Genomic DNA, 19,788 nt, shown 5'->3' on the forward strand with positions numbered 1-19,788 from the left:
TAGTGCCACTTTATTATGGACAACCACAATGTTAGCTGGCTGGCAGAATATAAGAAGGGAAACATTGCAGTGGCAGAAAACTGAATGCTCTCAACCTTAGAAAGTTTTGATTCCACTGAGCCTCAGTCATTACCACTGCGTGGGGCCTCAGAAATCCTAGCAATCAGCAAGCCCTGTTTATTTACTGATGTCCACAGCTATTGTAAGATAGCAGCATCACCTGTGCATTGCCCATACATCATCTTGTCAATATTCCCATCTGAGTTCTCTGCAGTAGAACTTGTGTTCTTCCTCACCCTCCAATGAGCTAACAACTGCACTGCCCTTGTACTTTGCCCTGGAGGAAGGACTGAAATGCTTGGTGCCTTTTTGGAAATCTGATTGTTTGAAAGCATAGTAAAAATAATGGCAAGAAGTGACTGTAAAAGGCATACAATTAATATTTACTTTGTAGTATATCTTGAAAAGAATTTAACAATTTCTTACCTTTTTAGGGGAGTACATGAGAATGGAATGAGGGAGCAATGTTTACACCCTCATCCTTGAATAATCAACTATCTTTCAGGATATGCATAGAGAATTTTCTTTAAATTTGTTTTTACTTTTTAGAATGTCCAAAAGCATTTTACTAAGAATTATAAACTTCTCAAGTGAAATTATTGTTGTAAAATAGGGAATATTGGCTGCCAATTTACACACAGCATGGTCCCACAAGGGCAATGAGATAAATGACAGAATAATAGGATTGGTTTAAGGTTAAATGTTAGATATTCAATAATCATTTCCAGGTGCAAAAGAGGCAGGGCAAGGAGTAGGCAGTGAACCCATTCAAAGTTGATAATTTGAGTATTATAATGAAGCAAGAAGCCTCTGATTTAATCTAATTTGCAAGTTAACAGTTGTTACTTGAGTTTCCCAGTCCTCAGAAATCCACAACAGTGATTTGAGGACAACTTCTGCTTGTGAACAAGAACATTTGTAGTTCTCCCACCTTCTTCCAGCTCCACAAACTGCCCTTACTTGTAAATGCAAGCTGACTTCAGGTTTGATAGGGGTTGAGGGTGGTAGTAGACCTCGACCCCATGATTACACTATATGTAGTGTAAGGAATCAAGGTAAATCAGTCAGTGATGTAACTGATGATGTAATCACAGCATAGGTAGAGCCTGAGAGAAAAGCAACACACTACGTGGAGGGTCAATGTTTGAATCTACACTATAATAATCTATTTAGTGTAAATAAAGAGTAGGAATCACTTTACTTTGCCTGCATCCTGATTACTGGCTAAGCAGAGTAAACAAAGTTACAAGCTAAACCAGCACTGAGGCAACTAAGACAAACCAAGCAAGATATAAAGGGCAGACCAGATCATGTTAGCAGAATTTCCTTACATGGTCAACCCTATCCAAAACCACCTACCTCTGTCAAGTAGGGATCAGACAAAGCTTCCCACCATACCCACCAGCAAAAGTTACTGCCTTCCTGCTACACCCCACATCTGCTACCTGCACTGCAATCTTCCCTACCTGACTAGAAGCTAAGTGTGTTAAAATTCAACATGATGCAGAGAAACACAAACTTATCATCTAAAACCATACCAATTTTTTTTAGAGATGTTGAGGAATATGTCATGCCGAAGACATTAGGAGGTCCTCATGCTCTTCTTTGAACATGATTTTGGAGTTTTCACCAGCAAGCTGAGGAAGTCTCAGTTTAATGTCTAATTCTGCATTATACCAGTACTTGACTTACATCTGGGGTAATATCACAGGGTGTGGAGTTGCATTATTAGCTAATAGCCATTGTCTTTGTAATACCTATTGAGAAAGATCAACAACATGATTTTAGGGCAAATCCACATTGGACATGTGGGAGTATTTCAAAGAGCAATTGATAAGAGATCAGAAGTGACACATTCATGCTAGAATGAAGGATAGGTATAGCAAGTTATGTAATTGGATTACCAGGGATGTTATGACCATGATCAAAACGATAAAGGAAGCACACGTAAGGTCTAGGAGGATGAGAATTGACAAAACCCTTGAAGTATATAAAGAAAGTAGGAAAGAACTTAAACAAGGAATTAGAAGGGTTAAATGAGATCATGAAAAGTAATTAGCAAACAGAATTGAAGAGAATCACAAGGCTTTTCGTGCATACATAAAAACTAAGAGGGTAGCCGAGGAAAGGGTTGGCCCACTCAAGGACAAAACAGGGAATCTATGTGTGGAGCCAGAAAAAGTAGGTCAGGTCCTAAATGAATACCTATTTGTCAGTATTCACCAAACAGAAGGAATTGGTGAAGGATAATCTCAGGGAAGGTGTGTCAATTTTTTAAGCCAAGTTGCTATTAAAAAGAAAAAAGGTGCTGTGTCTTAAAAAGTATTAAGATAGTTAAGCCCCCACGTCCTGATGGGATCTATCCCAGAACATTGAAGGAGGCAAGAGAACAAATTGCTGGAGCATTGCAGACATCTTTGTATCCTCTTCAGCCACAGGTGAGGTCCCGGAGGATTGGAGAATAGCCACCATTTTCCCATTGTTATAAGAAGGGTAGCAGGTATAATCCAGGAATTTACAAGTCTGTGAGCATCACATTGGTAGCAGGGAAGTTATTAGATAAGATTCTCAGGAACAAAATCTATATGCATTTAGAAGCAAATAGACTTAAGAGAGATAGACAGCATGATTTTGTGTGGGAGAAGTCATGCCTCACTAACTTGGTCAAGTTTTTTGAGGAGGTGATGAAGGTTGATGAGGGAAAAGCAATTGACGTTGTCTACATAGACTTCAGTAAAGCCTTTGACAAGCAGACTGGCACAAAAGGTGAAATCACCGCGGTGACATTGCAAGATGGATGCATAACTGGCTTAATCATAGGAAACTGAGTTTAAGGGTGTAAGGAAGCTTTTCAGCATGAAGTGTTATGACTAATGGTGTTCCACAGAGATCATTGCTGGGCCCTCTGCTTTTCACCGTCTATATAGATGATTTGGAAGAAAACATAGCTGGTCTAATTAGTAAGTTTGCGGATAGTGAGGAAGATTGTCAGAGCATACAGCAGATTATAGATCAATTGGAGGCATGGGCAGAAAGATGGTAGATAGGGTTTAATCAGGACAAATGCAAGGTGATCTATTTTGGAAGGTCAATTGCAGGCGAAAATTATACACACACACACACACACACACACACACACACACACACAAATCTATAGGGTGAATTTGCATTTACAGATTTGTATTTGCAAATATGTTCCATTTTGTTCAAAAAGCACATAATTTGTAGACACAGTCAGTCAATGGGGAATTTTATAAATTCCTGCTTTGGAAATAAAACCAATATCACTCCAAGTTAAAACAGAGATAGATTCTAAACAAGACCTCACACCTCAAATGCGTTATCTGACCTGAGATGTCACCTTTGTATACACTGATAAAACCTTTAGTTTTCTCAGGCAACGGTTTGAAAGAAATTCTGGGAGTTGCGTTTTAATCCAAAACCAGCATCTCCTTTCTAGCTGATTAAAGATTTCACAGGATGGAGTCAGCCAGCCATTTTAGGATTATTCAATACCTTTGCATCAGTTGTATGATCCTTTGATCTTTTACTTGTAAATACTGTGTCTTGATACCTCCTGTCTCATGACTCCTGATGACGGAGTAATGCTCTGAAAGCTAGTGTTTTCAAATAAATCTACTGGACTATAACCTGATGCCATGTGATTTTTGACCTTGCAACTTTATAGAGCTTTAGTTAGGCCATGCTTGGAATATTGTGTACAGTTCTGGTCACTGCAATACCAGATGGATGTGGATGCTTTGGATCCGGTGCAGTAAAGGTTTACCAGGATGCTGACTGGTATAGGGAATTTGAGCTATGAAGAAAGGTTGGAACAAGTGGGTTTGTTTTCGCTGGAATCAAGAGGTTGAAAGGCAACCTGATAGAAGTTTAAAAGATTTTGAATGGCATGGACTGACTAGAAAGTATGAGGCTTTTACCCAGGATGGAGCGATCAATTACGAGGGTACAAAGTTTCAAAGTGCATCAGGGGAAAGTTTAAAAGGCACGTGCGAGGCAATTTTTTCACATAATGGGTGGTGAGTGCCTGGAACATGCTGCCAGAGGAGGTGGTGGAAGCAGATACAATAGCAGCATACAAGAATTACCTGGACAAATACATAAAAAGGAAGGGAATAGAGGGAAATGGATCCTGTAAGTGAAGACAATTTTAGTATGGAAGGGCAAAAAGTGTCAACACAGGTTTGGAGGGCTGAATGGCCTGTGTCTGTGCTGCTTTATTCCTTGTTCTTTGTTCTAGTTCAGACTTTAATAGTGGCTCTCCTGCTCACATACTGTAATTTTGGTGGAAGAAATCAGAACCCAAGAGAGAGTTGGTATAAATGGCTGTTCACCATTCAACAGACAGTTGAAGTTATTTGGCTCGCCGAGTTGGTTTGTTGTTCCGCAGACGTTTCATTACCATGCTGGGTAACATCCTCAGTGCAGCCTCGGATGAAGCATCGGTGTGTTTTCCAGCCTGGTTTTTAAACTCTGGAGCACATTGAGCTGGATTGCCTCACTTCCGGTTTTCCTACATAGTGGAGTGTATATGGGGTCAAGTTCTATGTGTTTATTAATGGCTTTCTTCATGGAGTGCCAGGCTTCTAGGAATTCCTGTGCCTGTCTCTGCTTAGCTTGTCCCAGGATTTTGTTGATGTCCCAGTTGAATTAATGGTTCTCCTTATCCGTGTGGATTGAGATCATTGAGTATTCATCGTGTCTTTTTGTAGCTAGTTGGTGTTCATGTACCCCTGTTGTTAGTTTCCTTCCTGTTTGTCAAAAATAATGTCTCTCACAGTCACTGCAGCGGATCTCACAGATGACATTAGTCCTGTCCATGGCAGGGAGTGGGTCTTTAGTTCAGGTGAGCAGTTGTCGAAGTGTTGATCAACCTATTTATCAGCCCTACGACAACTGCTCACCCGAACTAAATATCCACTTCCCGCCATGGACAGGGCCAATGTCATCTGTAAGATCCCCTGCAGAGACTGTGAGAGACATTATATCGGACAAACAGGAAGGAAACTAACAACAAGGGCACATGAACACCAACTAGCTACAAAAAGACACGACCAATACTCACTCATCTCAATCCACATGGATAAGGAGAGCCATCAATTTGACTGGGACAAGCTTCACAGAGACAGACATGGAATTTCTTAGAAGCCTAGCACTCCATGAAGAAAGCCATTAATAAACACAGAACTCGACCCCATATACACTCCATTATGAAAGAAAACTGGAAGTGAGGCAATCCAGCTCAACGGACTCCAGAGTTTAAAAACCAGGCAGGAAAACACACCGATGCTTCATCCGAGGCTGCACTGAGGATGTTACCCAGCATGGTAACGAAACGTCTGTGGAACAATAAACCAGCTCAGCGAGCCAACCAACCTCAACACCCACAACCTCAGCTACAAATCTACTGCAAATCCTTAGAGATTCAACTGACTGATAGGGAATGGGATTCCATATGGGTTGGCTTATACCACATTGGGGCAATATCACTACCGCCATTTTTATTTTTGTGATGAACTCAAACACCCAATACTTATCTTTACCAAAGCTGAAGTAGAAATCAACCATGCCATTTGGGATCACATATTTCTAACTTATGCTGGTCTGGCCCAATTTGCATTTTTCAATAATTTTTTTTGCCTCAAGTACTCAAATGCTGCAAGCTTTACATTTAATGGCACTTGGAGACTATAATCAGTTGTGCTAACTGGAATAACCTATCATGAACCATGTTAATTAAACTGGTTAACTGTATAAAGTAGATTAATTAGAAAATTAAGCCTGTCTAAATTAAATCTTTATGAAACTTGGAGTATATAATTGTCACACAATAAGGAACAAAATATTCACAAATTATGCTAATTAGAATAAATTCACAGAAGATAATTATGCCACATGATATTCATAATATTAATTCCTGTACTCTTCACTGTCATTGAGTACAAAACTTACACTTTCAGTAAGGGAAGAACTAACTGCAATTGCGATTTTATCAATAATCTGGCATTTTTAGTATGGTTCAACACAATGGTCAACCAAAAGCATGTTTAAAAGATTCCATTGACATTCCTATCAAAATCAACTGAACTGGTTTTACTTTAAATCAACATCAAACATAATGGCCCTAAAATTTCTTAGTACAATATCAAAGCATAAGGCAGCACATATATCCACCAGAATTATGGGAAGTAAATGTAGGTGCATAAACATGAGGGACAGAGTTATACACCCAGTCAGCAACTGACCGCTTTTTAATTTTCTTTCAAGGAATAAGGGAATCACTGGCAAGGCCAGAATTTTCAGTTGACTGCAAATTGACCTTGAGAAGATGGTGGTGACATCCACCTTGAAACGCTGCTGTTAATCCGGCACTGTCTGTGCTACATGCTAATGATCATTCCTGGTTGCCCTTGAAATGAAAGCAGTTATGAGAAAACAACATATTGTGGATCTAGAATTACATGTAGATCAGACCAGGTAAATCGGCCGATTTGCTTCTCTCAAGCGCATTAGTAAACAGGATGGGTTTTTACGACAATTAATAGTCTTTCTATCATTGTTACTAAGATAAGCTTTGTAACCCTGATTTATTAATTGAATTTAATTCCAACTGCTGCTGGGCAGGAACTTTAGCCCATGCTTAAATCTTGACTTAATCTCTCTTGAACATGCATAATGAAAGAATGGTGTTATCAATTCAAGTCAGGATGATGTATAGCTTGGAGAGGGCCTTGCATGTGTTGGTGCTCTCATGCACCTGCTACCTTGGTCTTTCGAAGTGATAGAGGTTTCAGATTTGACACGTAATGTAAAGCAAACGGTGGTGAATTGCTTCAGTGCATTTGTATGAATTGCACACAGCTGCCACTGCATGTCTGTGGTGAATAGGACCCCAAACAAGTGGCCTATTCTGTCATGGGCAGTGTTCAGCCTTTGATGACTTAGCACAGTGGCCGCTGCACAAATAGCAGTCAACATGTTGCAAAATTGAAATACTTTGAGGCACTTTACAATAAAAATTGCTACATCAGTGAGAATTATTATAATAGACAAGTTATAGCTGAACAGGAATTTTGATTACCTAAACTATTGAGGAGAACTTGACATTTTCTTTTTATTTAAAAAACAAGCAATCACTTTATACTGTGAAGGAGTAACACTTTAAACAGCATTGTTTAAAACAGACTTGCTGGGAATATACAGAAAAAACAAAGCGTATGAAAAGAGAAAAGATGTTAAAATGGTAAAGAAGGAATAGGGCAGGGAAATAGGTCTGACTGCAATGTTTTACATAGAACCGCCATGGCCTCAATGATCCACAGTACCATAATGGTCCTAGCCTACCTGGATGCTCTCAGTATCCCAACCTTGCATTGTCTGGACTTGCTTTTTTGCATTTTGCTCGCTCAGTCAGATATACCAGAACATATTACTTCTGCCTTTTCTTACCATTCAGTGCAGTGGCAATACAATGCAGCTTGTCATGGTTGCCAGCAGATGTTAGTCAAGTTCCAGGAGGATAACCTTTGATCAGGAAGTCCTGGAACAGTAAGTCAAGAGCAGCTGTAATACTTGTCCAAGGGGCCTGAACACCATCAGCCACTTGAAGCAGTCAGGAATAGAATTCTCAGAAGGACTGAGGAGCCGAATATTGGCCAGTTCACTATCTTTCTTGACTCATTCTCCCTTATTGAGTACAGTACCTCCTTGAGTGAGAATCTAGCAGGTATTATGGGAGATATAAGTGAGTACTGCGGCTATTACGTACGTTGCAGGTGAAGAGCAAGTGATTTGGCAGCACAGTGGTCATACAGGATTAGTGGTATTGGCAGTTGCAGTGGTTACAGCAAGTGGGAGAGAGTGTGTGGCAGACTTTTGTGAGAAAAGTAAAGCATGAGTCTTGTTGGAAAGTTGGTACAGTAGCAGAGCTAGCTTAAGTGTGAGAGAAGATAGTATCACGTTTGCTAGCAGAGTAGAGAACATTGGCCTTTTTCCCCAAGTGCTGTAAGTTTCTCCAGATAGCTGAGATTACTTGAAGCTAGATGGCAACTTTAGAGCAGTCTAGCATGATCTGTTGTGGTGGCCTTCACTGTTGGTCCTGGAGAAGAAGGACAACTGACCTCTACAGTACTTCATCCGGCAGGACCTCCAGTTCCCAGCTGGCAAAGTTGGGTGCCAATTTCCCTTTATCTGACGTGTCCAGTGCAAATATCAGGAACTGTGCAGTGTATCCTGCCTGGATGCACAATGAGCTTTTAAGCAAGATCTCATAAACTTCATTTTTTTACAAAACATGGCCATAGATCATTTGTCAATTATGAATTCCTTCAAATATACATAAAAACCCATTTGTGACTACTTCAAAATCCAAAAATCCAAGGTAAGCACAAATGATATTAAAATTATACATTAATAAATATCTACATCATAATACTAACATCTGGAATTTTGTGCCAAAATTGGAAGAGCTGCTTCAGCCTTCTTTGTCTTAACTTCTAGCTGTTGATCTGGTGACCTTCTCAACTAGCTAATTTTGCTGTAAGACAAGCTTTTTTCACATTCTGTCCACGCAAAGAAGATGTGTATTCAAATGTTTGAATACTAACCAGTCTCCAGCAACTGTTCAATTTGACCACTTGCAAATGTCATGGGTGTTTCATACTTTCCATGCTGGTTTGATCAATTAACTGACTGATTTGTATCTCCTTGGACAGACGCTTATGTCTTGATCTTAATGAACTTTAACATACAATGTGAGTTTGCTCTTGCTTTCCATCACTTTTTATATCAAGCAATCAAACTGTATGCTATTTATAAAGAACAATTCAACAATAATCACAAATTCAGGTGATGGTCTCTGTTATCACATCAGCTTCCCTGTGTCTGTTTTAAACAAAACTTTAGTTTTTTCCAGATAAAAACAGAAAGAATTGTGGGTGCTGTAAATCAGGAACAAAATCAGAAGTGGCTGAGAAGTTCAGCAGGTCTGGCAGCATCCGTGAAGAAAAAGTCCGAGTTAACGTTTCGGATCTGAGTAGGGGTCACCGGACCCAAAACGTTGACTCTGATTTTTTCTTCACAAATGCTGCCAGACCTGCTGAGGTTTTCCAGCAACTTCTGTTTTCATCAACTTTTCCAAAGTTACTATGGCAGTTCAGTCCATTGCTGTTAAGTTACAATACTCGTTGTAAACAATTGCATACATTCCTTTAATGAAACATAGAAATGCTTTAAAACTAGTGACCTTCGTAATCAGTAGGTTGTCGCCAGGCCTCTTATGTTTTCTCCTTCTCACTCAATTTAATATTGTTTAACTTCGTTTCAGCTAAGACAGACGATTTGAGTTTAATATCCACAGCACTTGTTTTCCAGCTAGCTATTATGAGTCTTTGAACCTCTGTTCATCCAGTTGACTCATATCTTCTTTCTGTCCCAAAGTATGTGGATGGGGCCAAGGGCAAGGAGTGGTCACTGAAGTCACAGCAAAAAACCTAGACAAAGACACTGAGATGAGACAACCAATGTTATCTACTTAGAAGGTTAATCATTGAACACGCCATCTGATTTTTCAAGTAGTAGGTCTGGTTTCTGGATCAGGTGTCTGTGCTCTAGTATCCTCTTTACGTATACCTGATATTTTGGTGGTCCACTGTCCTCTCCATTGCATGGTGCTCCAGAGAGCTGTGGACATTAAGGACAACAAGATCCTGGAAGGAGACTACTCATCCTGGAAGAATTTAAGATCGGGAAATGAGCAGAGAGGATAGAGGGGGATGATATTGAATCATTGGTGTTTCCATTGAATGATGAGACGGCTTCTTTTGCCATCTTTGGAGAAGAAAATTCCCTCTCTCCCTCGTGGATTCAAGACTTCGATCCAGATCAATGAAACGAGAAGTTGGTCTGTCTATGATGCAAAGCTCCAACTCTACTTTGCCATTTTGCATTCCTGTTGTGCATGAAAAGGCTTTGGCATAAACCTCAGTCCTCTTCCTCAGTACAACTGTCAGCCACAGTGATGTTTGCTCTGGGACTCTGAGTGCCACAATTCACGTAACTACTTTTGTTCCTATTCCTATTGACTCTAAGCATAAATAACACCTATTTCAAAATCAAGCGAAAGCTTCCCTGTGCAAAACACTTTAATTTAACCAGCTTTCCACAAAGCAGGTATGTAGCCACAAATCAATGCTGCACCTGTTTCCCCACATCAGTGACAAAAATTCTCCCAAAGGAATGTAATTAAGCAGAAAAAATTTCAGGAAATTTTAGGTTAAATTTTGTGAATGCTGCCAAATTAAAAACCCTAATCTCTGGTTTTTTAGCATTCGTCATTAGTAACTTTTACAATCTCCAGTCAAATCTCTGTTTCCTTGAGCAGACCTGATAGGCCAAATGACCTCCTCCTGTGCTTCTGTAATTCAATTAAGGTTTTGTTTTATTGATTCCCGAAATGGGGCTCCAGCACCAATCAAAACATAAGCTAAAAGGTGGCATTGGAAGTCACAAGAACGTTATAAGGATAAAACTAAATGCTGTGTATCTAAACGCATGTAGCATTGAGAAAAACAGGTAAGCTGAGAACTTAAATAGAAACAAATGTGATCCAGTACAGTTGCAGAGACATGGAATGCAGGATGATGTGTATTAGGACCTGAACCGCAAACACTACAAGGCATTTAGGAAAGACAGGAGGCTAGGAAAAGGCAATGGGTTGCTTCTGTGGTTTAATTATGATATTAGGAAAATAAAAAGGAAAGAATTAAGTTCAGGAAACCAGGATATAGAAATAATTTGGGTAGAGATAATACATAATAAAGGTAAGAAGTCACCATGCAGGTCCCATGACAGCAACCACACAGTAAGGTAAGGCATAAGGTATAGTAAGACAGTGGCTCAGTGGTTAACACTATTGACCAGGAACTCAGATTCAATTCCAGCCTCAGGTGACTGTCTGTGTGGAGTTTGCACATTCTGCCTGTGAATTTGTGGCTTTCCTCTGGGTGCTCTAGTTTCCTCCCACAGTCCAAAGATGTGCAAGCTAGGTGGATTGGTCATGCTAAATTGCCTGTAGTGTTCAGGGATGTGAAGATTAGGTGAGTTCTGAGGGGCGGAGTCGACTTGTTGAGCTGAAGGGCCTGTCTCCACACTATAGGGATTCTGTGGTATAGGAAGAAATGTTGGAGCGTGTCATAAAGGCACAATGCTAAGCAATGGAGATTTTAATCCATCTATAGATTGAAAAGCCAGAAACGAGCAAAGGTAGCCTAGATATAAAGTTCGTATTCTGTTTTCAGGGTTAACTACAAAGCTTAAAAATAGTATCAAACTTAAAGGAAAAGTGGTTACAAGGATAACATGTGGCTTGGAAGTGAACTTGCAGGTAGCAGTGCTTCCATACATAATTTGCCCTAGATCTTTGAGGTGATAGTTGGTACAGGTTTGGAAAATAATTGAATAAGTTACAGTGAATTGCTACAATGTATTTTATAGATGGTACACAATGCCTCTATTATGCATTGGTGATGGGATAAGTGAACATTGAAGACTGTGAATGGAGTGCAAATTAAGCAAACTGATGAGTCATGGATAATGTTGAGTTTCTTGAGTACTATTGGAGCTACACTCTCAGGTTCATGAACAATATTCAATCACACTCCTGCATTATGTTTTTTAGATGGTGGGCAGGTTGAGTAAGGAGTTGTGGTACTCACTACCAAATTCTCAGCCCCCAATTGTGCTCTTTTGGCCACAGTACTTAAATTGCCAGTTCAGTTCAATTTCTGGTCAATCGTCATTCCCATCATGTTAGTAATTGAGGATCCAGCAATTGTCGTGCCTTTGAATGTCAAAGGGTCACTGCCCTGCACTTGTGTAATGCAAATGCTGCTCGTGACTCATCAGCCAAAATCTGGATGTTTTCCATGTCTTCCTGCTATCAACACAGACTTCTTGATTATCTGAGGAGTCACAAGTCGCACGTCTTGACATTGCACAATCATCCTCAAACATCCCTATTTCCGACCTTAGGATAGTGCAGTAACTCACCCGAGAAGTACACTGAAAAATCAAACCCTGCTATTCCTGGAGTCATCAAAAAAATATGGATTTTATAAAAGTATGCAAAAGTCCTTAGTTTATCTTCATAAACAGACAGATCTTTTGAGCTTCTCGGTATCTTGCTCACAGCCCCAAACTATTCAGCTATCTGAGAAACAATCACATATTTACCCTCAGGCAGAAGGCCTTTGTCATGAATAACTGGTAGTTGGTCCAAAAATATTAGCTGGCTGATTCCCAACACCCACCAATAACTTCCTTTGTGGTAGTTAGTTGACTACACCTAGTGGAGTTTTCACTGATTCCAATTGACTCCAGTTTTGCTAGGATTCCTTAATGCCACTCTTTGTCGAATGTGACTTTGATATCAAATACAGTTACACTCATGATTTAAAATTCCTTTTAAAAGCCTGGGCAATCTTCCTAAAAGAGTACAACTAAAACAATAAGATAACCAATGACTTCCATTGTTTTCATGTTACCATTGCTTTTATATTTTAGGCCTAACTATAAAACTGTTACTTTTTAAATTTGAATTACTTATTATCCCAATTTTAAAGATTTGTGCATTGAACTCCCAGGGCTTTCTGCTCCTTAAAACTAAATATCTTATATAATCATTACGAATGAGCAGTTTATTAATTTTCATTTCATAAGTCTGTGCCTCATGGTTTGTACCATTTATACTGTACACTTCTTGAAATTGCTGAGACAGTTCACTGAAAAGAGTAAGTCTATGAGAATCATAAAAAGATCATTTGTGTTTTCTTTGAAACCTTCAGTCTGCTGGTGGTTGAGATGGTTAATAAGTCAATATTCATCACCCATCCCTCATTTATGATTTACTTGCACTCTTTTTAAGCCAATTGAGAGCCAGGTCTGATAGAATAGCAATTTTTCTTCAAAAGCAGAAGTTGCTGGAAAAGTTCACTCGGTCTTGGCAGCACTTGTGAAGAAAAATCAGAGTTAACATTTCAGGTCCGGTGACCTTCCCTCAGAACTAGACTTGAAATGTTAACTCTGATTTTTCTTCATTGAAGCTGCTAGACCTGCTGAGCTTTTCCCAGGACTTCTGCTTTTGTTTCTGATTTACACTGTCTGCAGTTCTTTCAGTTTTTATCACCTTTTCTTCCTTGAGAGGCATGAATGAACTATATTACAAAGAGTTGTGAACGCAACCCTATCCATTATGAAAACCAGCTCCTTTCACTGATGCCATCTACACTTCCCACATTGTCTCAGGAAAGCATCAACTGATCAAAGATCCTTCCTACCCTGGATACACAATCTTCCACCTTCTTCCTTTGGGTAAAGGATACAAAAGTCTGAAAACACATGTGAACAGACATGTAACAACGGCTTCTCTTTGAAGTTATCAAACTTATGAATAGACTTCTCAAGTATTGGAGATGATCTTCCTCTGCACCTTCTCTGTAGATGTAACACTATATTTTATATTTTGTTCTCTTACTCAATGTGCTTATGTAAGGCATGATTTGTCTGATTAGAATGCAAAACAATATTTTTCACTTTATGTTGGTATATATGACATGTAATAATAAATCAAATCGAATCAAATTTAGCTTTTTATATCAATCAGCAGTTTTCATGGTTTTTGCACGATATATTACTACTTCTTTGCACATTCTGTTTCACAAATTATCACAATGAGATTTGAATTTCCAACCTTTCAGTTATTAATGCCATAAACATTAGGGCAACATTGTCAATAATGTGGCATTAGATCTTTCAAGAAACTGCAGTAGTGAAATGGATAGGTATGTATTCTAGCTGAGCATGCTAAGGTTCAGTTTGATTCCTAAAACATTGTCTTTTGGTGGAGTTTGTAAAGGGTCAGTTTATAAAATGATCATTTATACATGGCAGCATTGATTCAAATAACTCTTAATGATTCCAACCTCGGACGACTGTCTGTGTGGAGTTTGCACATTCTCCCCATGTCTGCATGGGCTTCCTCCAGGTACTCCAGTTTCCTACCACAGCCCAAAGATGTGCAGGCTAGGTGGATCAGCCATGCTAAATTGCCTATAGTTTTGAGGAATGTGTGGGTTGTAGGGGGATGCTTCAAGGGGCGGTGTGGACTTGTTGAACCAAAGGACCTGTTTCCACACTGCAGGGAATCTAGTCTAAACTCTTCTACGTATAAGATCACATTGACTGACCAATGCTACCTTTGTGAATAAAAACAATTATCATGACTATCATCACGAATATTCTATGCATAATGAGTTTTATGCAAGATAGTTCACAACATCATAACACAACTTATTTATGATAGTCATTGTCCCTTACAATCATTTTGATTGTCAATCTATTAAGGATTCATTCATCCAATAAAGACTGTAAAAAAAAATGAAGGATTCTGACTGTTGTGTGTTTATCCTCTAACAAGGTGACATTTAACTGTGTCAATCATAATTATCTTCAGAGCAGTCAATGGACCATAGATGGAAGGTGACTTAGTGCACTGGTAATGGGAATCACCAAAAGTGATCAACCAATCTATGTATCACAGAACCTCGCCCACGGCCGACGCCGACGGAACAGAGCCCTGCCCGCGGCCGACGCCGACGGAACCCTGCCCACGGCCGACAACCTCATCGCTCCGCCCACAACCTGCACAGCCAGCAACCCCAGAGGAGACAGCCACACTGAGCCCTGCCGAATCTTCACCATCCCCCCAGACCTCCCACTGACTGAGGATGAACGGTCAGTCCGAAGCAAGGGGCTCACCTTTGACCCCTACGACCACACATCAACAAATACCAGTCACGTTTGGACATAGAGCAGTTTTTCCACTGCTCATGGCCTCCACACTTACTTCTTCAAAACGGGAACCTAACCCTCCCTCCACTGACCCCATCACGTGTTTCCAACATAAGTCTTCCTCCTGGACACCACCCCCAGGCCTGCTACCCTCCCTTGATCTCTTCATCTCCAACTGCCATCGAGATATGAACCGCCTCAACCTCTCCACCCGTCTCACCCACTCCAACCTCTCCCCTGCAGAACGGGCAGCCCTCCGCTCCAACCCCAACCTCACCATCAAACCTGCAGACAAGGGTGGCACAGTGGTAGTATGGCGCACTGACCTCTACATCGCCGAGGGCAAACGCCAACTCTCCGACACCTCCTCCTACCGCCCCCTTGATCATGACCCCCAACCCCGAGCACCAAACCATCATCTCCAACACCATTCATGACCTCATCACCTCAGGGGACCTCCCACCCACAGCCTCCAACCTTATTATTCCCCAACCCCGCAAGGCCCGTTTCTATCTCCTTCCCAAAATCCACAAAGCTGCCTGCCCTGATCGACCCATTGTCTCAGCCTGTTCCTGCCCCACCGAACTCATCTCCACCTATCTGGACTCTATTTTCTCCCCTTTGGTCCAGGAACTCCCTACCTACGTCCGTGACACCACCCACGCCCTCCACCTCCTCCAGAACTTCCAATTCCCTGGCCGCCAACACCTCATTTTCACCATGGACGTCCAGTCCCTATACACCTGTATTCCGCATGCAGATGGCCTCAAGGCCCTCCACTTCTTCCTGTCCCGCAGGCCTGACCAGACCCCCTCCACCGCCACCCTCATCCGCCTAGCCGAACTTGTCCTCACCCTCAACAACTTCTCTTTCGATTCCTCCCACTTCCTACAGACAAAGTGGGTGGCCATGGGCACCCGCATGGGCCCCAGCTATGCCTGCCCTTCGTAGATTACGTGGAACAGTCCCTCTTCCGCAGCTACACAAGCCCCAAATCCCACCTCTTCCTTCGTTACATTGATGACTGTATCGGCGCTGCCTCTTGCTCCCCAGAGGAGCTCGAACAGTTCGTCCACTTCACCAACACCTTCCACCCCAACGTCAAGTTCACCTGGGCCATCTCCAGCACATCCCTCAACTTCCTCGACCTCTCAGTCTCCATCTCAGGCAACCAGCTTGTAACTGATGTCCATTTCAAGCCCACCTCCTCCCACCCATCCTCCTGCAAAATTTCCATCCCCTATTCCCAATTCCTCCGCCTCATCTGATCCCAGGATGAGGCATTCCACTCCTGCACATGCCAGATGTCTGTGTTCTTCAAGGACCGCAACTTTCCCCCAACAGTGGTCGAGAACGCCCTTGACCGTGTCTCCCGCCTTTCCCACAACATATCCCTCACACCCTACCCCCGCCACAACTGCCCAAAGAGGATCCCCCTCATTCTCATACACCACCCCACCAACCTCTGGATACAACGCATCATCCTCCGACACTTCCGCCATCTACAATCCAACCCCACCACACAAGACATTTTTCCATCCCCACCCCTGTCTGCTTTCCGGAGAGACCACTCTCTCCGTGACTCCCTTGTTCGCTCCACACTGCCCTCCAACCCCACCACACCCGGCACCTTCCCCTGCAACTGCAGGAAGTGCTACACTTGCCCCCACACCTCCTCCCTCACCCAATTCCCAGGCCCCAAGATGACTTTCCACATTAAGCAGAGGTTCACCTGCACATCTGCCAATGTGGTATACTGTATCCACTGTACCCGGTGTGGCTTCCTCTACACTGGGGAAACCAAGCGGAGGCTTGGGGACCGCTTTGCAGAACGCCTCTGCTTGGTTCGCAATAAACAACTGCACCTCCCAGTCGTGAACCATTTCAACTTCCCCTTCCATTCTTTAGATGACATGTCCATCATGGGCCTCCTGCAGTGCCACAATGATGCCACCAGAAGGTTGCAGGAACAGCAACTCATATTCTGCTTGGGAACCCTGCAGCCCAATGGTATCAATGTGGACTTAACCACCTTCAAAATCTCCCCTTCCCCCACCGCATCCCTAAACCAGCCCAGTTTGTCCCCTCCCCCCACTGCATCCCAAAACCAGCCCAGCCTGTCTCTGCCTCCCTAACCTTTTCTTCCTCTCAGCCATCCCTTCTTCCCAGCCATCCCTTCCTCCCACCCCAAGCCGCACCTCCATTTCCTACCTACTAACCTCATCCCACCTCCTTGACCTGTCTGTCTTCCCTGAACTGACCTATCCCCTCCCTACCTATCTTCTTTTCTCTCCATCTTCGGTCCGCCTCCCCCTCTCTCCCTATTTATTCTAAAACCCTCACCCCATCCCCCTCTCTGATGAAGGGTCTAGGCCCAAAACGTCAGCTTTTGTGCTCCTGAGATGCTGCTTGGCCTGCTGTGTTCATCCAGCTTCACATTTTATTATCTTGGATTCTCCAGCAGCTGCAATTCCCATTATCTCTCTATATGTCAGTGCATGTTTTATTCAGTGAAACCATTTCATTTTTTAATCAATACTTTGAATAGCTTAATGCAATCTCTGAGAATGAAATGACCCTGAAGTCATTTAATAACTAGAATTGTTTGACAATCACATCTATTTAGTTTTATCAGAGTTTCATCACCTTAGATAAATTTTGGTTTTCATTAATATCTTATTGGTTGTTCAGAAAAGTTTTGACAAAACATTTTGAAATTGAAAAACAATGGCATGATTTGGAAAACGGAGTCAAATTCAACATGTGATTGATTTGACCTTCCTGCACTTGAGTATATTGCTGAATATGCAGATGACCAGAATCATACTTCTGCGTGGATAAGCCGTGTGGATGAATTTCTCAAGGAATGAATTACAAACGCATAGAATCAATGAACACAATCAATGCAATAATTTATGTAATTTTGTCACAAGTCACTAATTCAATTGAATAATACATTTACGCACTCTAGTCTGAATTCTTGAAATTGTGGCAGTTCAAGATGTTTCCACTCATGCCACCTGTGCCAACATTTCTGTTTGCATTTTTCAGCTTGCTGAAGTATTTCTTTTTTGGGATTGTCATAAAGCACTACGTTTTGCTTTACCTTACTTGGTGAACCAGAGAGGCTCTACAGTGTAGAAACAGGCCCTTCAGCCCAACAAGTCCACACCGAGTTTTGAGAAGATGTGTAGCTCAGGTTGAGGTTCCAGATGGGAGTTTGCTCACTGAGCTGGAAGGTTAGTTTTCAGATGTTTCGTCACCATTCTAGGTAACATCATCAGTGAGCCTCCGACGAAGCGCTGGTGTTATGTCCCGCTTTCTATTTATCTGGTTAGGTTTCCTTGGGTTGGTGATGTCATTTCCTGTTCTTTTTCCTCAGGGGATGGTAGATTGGCTTCAAATCAATGTGTTTGTTGATGGAGTTCTGGTTGGAATGCCACGCTTCCAGGAATTCTAGTGCATGTCTGTTTGGCTTGTCCTAGGATAGATGTGTTGTCCCAATCAAAGTGGTATCCTTCCTTATCTGTATGTAAGGATACGAGTGATAGTGGGTCATGTCGTTTTGTGGCTAGTTGATGTTCATGTATCCTGGTGGCTAGCTTCCTGCCAGTTTGTCCCATGTAGTGTTTGTCACAGTACTTGCAAGGTATTTTGTAGAACATTTCTGAAATGACTGCCAGACTACTCGGACCCCTTGGCATCAGGGTAGCCCACAAACCCACCAACACACTAAAACAGCAGCTACTGAACTTAAAAGACCCTATACAGACAACAAATAAAACGAACGTCATCTACAAAATACCTTGCAAGAACTGTGACAAACACTACATTGGGCAAACTGGCAGGAAGCTAGCCACCAGGATACACGAACATCAACTAGCCACAAAACGACATGACCCACTATCACTCGTATCCTTACATACAGATAAGGAAGGACACCACTTTGATTGGGACAACACATCCATCCTAGAACAAGCCAAACAGAGACATGCACGAGAATTCCTAGAAGCATGGGATTCCAACCGGAACTCCATCAACAAACACATTGATTTGGAGCCCATCTACCATCCCCTGAGAAAAAGAACAGGAAATGACATCACCAACCCAAGAAAACCTAACCAGATAAATAGAAAGCGGGACATAACACCAGCGCTTCGTCGGAGGCTCACTGATGATGTTACCTAGAATGGTGGCGAAACGTCTGAAAACTAACCTCCCAGCTCAGCGAGCAAACTCACATCCAGAGTCCACACCGACCCATCCCCCAAAATAACCCACCCAATCTCCATACCCCTGAACACTATGGGCAATTTAGCATGGCCAATTCACCTAGCCTGCACATCTTTGGACTGTGGGAAGAAACCACGCGAACATGGGGAAAATGTGCAAACTACACAGACAGTCGCCCGGCGGTGGAATCGAACCTGCGTCCCTGGCACTGTGAGCTACTGTGCCGCTTCTGGATAACTAAGAGGGTCTGGTTAGAGCAATAGATAGCCCTTTTTCTTTGTAAGATATGCCCTCAATGTGCCCATGGAATCTTCCTTCTCAATGTCTCTCACTGATTGGCCACTATCTTGCCTTCAAGTAGCTCCTTTCAGTCCACTTTTGCCAGATCATCTCTTGGTTTTGCAAGAATGTGTGCCCACTGAACCTTTTACGCAGTTTGTATACCAGTTGCTATTTGGATACTTGAAGTCCCCAACAGTTGTTGCCCTGTTGTTATCACACACTGAAATTTGCCTACACGTTTTCTCCTGTAACTCTCTCCCACTATTTGGGGGCCTTTTATATTCACTTAGTGGTGTGGGTGACTTATTTTGCTCCTGAGCTCAACCCACATAGTCTAACTTGATG

Source organism: Stegostoma tigrinum, chromosome 6, assembly GCF_030684315.1.
Source record: "Stegostoma tigrinum isolate sSteTig4 chromosome 6, sSteTig4.hap1, whole genome shotgun sequence".
In the NCBI taxonomy this organism is placed as follows: domain Eukaryota; kingdom Metazoa; phylum Chordata; class Chondrichthyes; order Orectolobiformes; family Stegostomatidae; genus Stegostoma; species Stegostoma tigrinum.